The sequence below is a fragment of the Belonocnema kinseyi genome, chromosome 4 (assembly GCF_010883055.1).
Source record: "Belonocnema kinseyi isolate 2016_QV_RU_SX_M_011 chromosome 4, B_treatae_v1, whole genome shotgun sequence".
In the NCBI taxonomy this organism is placed as follows: Eukaryota; Metazoa; Arthropoda; class Insecta; order Hymenoptera; family Cynipidae; genus Belonocnema; species Belonocnema kinseyi.
The window spans coordinates 35683694-35686727 of record NC_046660.1 but is presented as its reverse complement, the minus strand read 5'-3'; the positions used below and the strand labels follow the sequence as shown (position 1 = coordinate 35686727).

The following is a 3034-nucleotide window of genomic DNA, read 5'->3' as shown; positions in this document are numbered from 1 at the left end:
ATAACTGTTTTCTCTAATAATCATATAATCTATAATTGCGAAAACTTATATGAAATTCATTAAAGGAAAAACATTAAAGGCGTATGCTGATTTTCGTATCATTTTTTCTTAAGAGCAGTTGGCTATTTGGCATTACAGTTTCTTTCGTTCCATCCATAAATGTCAGTTTTTTGTATTACATAATTTTTTTCGAGTTTTTTTTTAAATACTGTATATTATTGTTAATAATAATAATAAAATAGGACTTACAATTAATAAAAATACATTATCTGTCGTAAAAAAGCGGTTTTTATCTATAAGATTTTTTTAAAGAACCTCCCCCGCCCAACCCAAAAACTCAAGGCCTATCCACTTCTTTTTTGACAATCTCAGACCGGGTTACTCTTCAAATTTTTTTTTTAAAATCTAAAAATAGTGTTTATTATTATTTTTGCTTGAATTATCAGTGAAACAATTAATTAATTATTGCAGGTTGATGAACTTGACTTCGTTTCTATTTTTATTCCAACAGTAAAATTTCTGAAGCTGATGGTGGAATTTTGAAAGATATTAACCAAGATATCTTGAATTATATCCAAGTGTGAACTCGTTGTGGCTGCGATGTATCTTCTAATTGTCAGGATACATGTCCTCGATTATTTGTCGACCTCCATTTCCTGCCTCGATTTTCATTTCTCGTCGATTGCAGGTGAAGAGGAATACGCACTGTGCCTGGAAAAAGTTTAAACAAATTAATAATAATTTTTATCAGGAAAATTTTATTCTATATTATTTTATTTTAAGAATTTCACCGATAATGATTGACTTTCATGAAAAACGTATAGTAAGTAGACCGAAAGGAGAGGGAGAGGGGAAATGAATGGAAGGAAAGTTGGGTGAGGGGAAGTGAGAAGATTGGAAGTAGTGGAAATTCGGAGAGGTGAAGTAGAGGAAGTGAGGAGAGGGTAAAAAAGGTGAAATGAAAGGAGAGTAAGTAGGGGAATTACAGACAATGAGAGGGAGAGAAGTAAGAAAATTAAGCAGAAAGAAGGTAGGGGAAGTAGGTCAAGTAGGGGTAAATTATAGGAGGGGAAGTAGAGAAAATGAGAGATGGTAGGGAAGGGAAATTGAGAGGAAATTCGGGAAACGAAAGTAGTTGAAGTGATAGGCAGTGAGGGGAGGCTAAGTTGGGAAAGTGGTGGGAAATGAGAGGGCATGAAGTAGTGGAAATAAAGGAAGTGAAAACTGGGGAAATGATAGGAAACGATGGGAGGGAAAGTAGATCAGTGATAGGATATGAGGGGAGTAGGAATAAGGACGTGAGTGGAGAGCAATTGAGGGTAAATAAGGAATGTGTAAACTGGAAGTGAGGGTAAAGGTAAATAGGAGGGAGAGTAAAGGAAATAAGGGAAGGAAAGTAGGTGAAATGAGGAGTAGGAAATTTGGGGCTTGACGGAAAATGAGGGAAAAGAATTTAGTGGAAGGGTTAGTAGGAAAGTAAAGGCATATTAGGGGAGGTGAAGTAGGGGACAGAAAGGGATAACAATCTGGAAAAATGATAAGGAATTGGGGCAGGGGAAGTGGGGGAAGAGATGGGAAATAAGGAGAGGGTTTGTAAAATATGTAAGGGGGAATAAAGGAAGGGCAAGTGGAAGAACTGAGAGAAGGGAAAGTAGGAGAATTGAGGGGAAACGAGGGGCCGTAGGGCAAACAATTAGTAAGAGGGTAGTAGGGACGGGGAAGTGAGGACTGGGGAAGGAAATTAAGGAAAGTGTCAGTTGGAGAAGCGAAACGAGGGGGAAGTAAAGGTTGAAGAAGTTGAGAAAATTTAGGTAAAGGGTGAAGTGAAGGGAAGGAAGGGTATAGGGGGAGGGTTCAATCGACGCAATTAACTTCTAATAGGCTACGAAACCCTTTTTTGTAGGCTCGAAAAACTTTTCTTTTTCTTTTTCAGTATATAATATTTAAAAATACAATTCTTCGTTTTACATCTGCAAAATTATTCTTTTCAAAATTAGAATAACTAGAAATAATAAAACATTAGACTAAAACTTTAAAGGTAAAATATTTTTTTGGTTGAATCTATAAAAATAAAATATTTTTGAAATAATTGTCTAGAATAAAGTATGATTGTCTGAACAAATTGAAGATTCCTCATGTCAAATTTAAATAACAAATGTCATTATGCTAGACATATTATAGTATAATTAATGTTCATTTGTACCAGAATTCAAACAAGAATGACAAGTTTTATAACTGATTTAGATATAGAAATGATTTATTAAATAGATTTTATGTTTTTTAGGACTTTTTATATCTCCGTGAATGGATTTTGAACGATCGAAATACCTATGCCAAATTTAAACAAAAAAATTCTTTAATTGCAGAAATCGACCAAAAATTATTTAACATTATTTAAAAATTATACAATTTCTTATAGAAAATCGATTTTCTTTTCTAAATGTAAAAATAAATGTTTAGTTTTCCTCCGATTTTTAATTAATTCATTATGGATGAAATTCTTCAGACAGTTCGAAAAGGCATTGATCTCTTTGTACCAGAATTGAACACGATTAATAATTTAGTAATATCAATATCCTAAGGAGTTAGTAGTGAGTAGAAAATGAGAGAAAATACAATTAAAGATGTCAAGCGTTTGTCAAAATAAAATTAGTCAAAGGAATAAAACTTTTTCCAAAATGATTAATGCAAGAAAACGATTAGAGTGGCACTAATTTATATTATAACATTTTTGTATGAAATACTTTTGTTAATTTTCTGTTTGGTTTAAATTTCCAAAAAAATTATTTCCGAATTCAAGGGAAATCAAATAATATTAACCCGTGCCCACTTTCAGAATACTTCATGAAATCAGAATCGGTAATAATTTTTAACCCGATAAAATTATAGCACATAAAAAATCCATTTTGCGAAAATAATTATGACTGAATAAGTTTCTAATTTTTAATAATTTTAAAACTAATTTATAATTATTTAAACAATTAAAATTTCTTTAAATTATTGATTTCTTACAGAAATCGGAAAATAAGTATAT

At 31.9% G+C, this 3034-nt stretch overlaps 1 protein-coding gene across 1 annotated transcript in view; it reads right to left on the bottom strand.

Annotated features, from left to right (window-relative positions):
- The window catches only part of LOC117170513 (tachykinin-like peptides receptor 99D), a 108933-nt gene continuing 105899 nt past the window's right edge, over nt 1-3034 (bottom strand). The window contains exon 5 of the mRNA XM_033357286.1: nt 1-711. The gene's annotated coding sequence lies outside the window, so the exon portion shown is untranslated. The remainder of the gene's footprint in view (nt 712-3034) is intronic.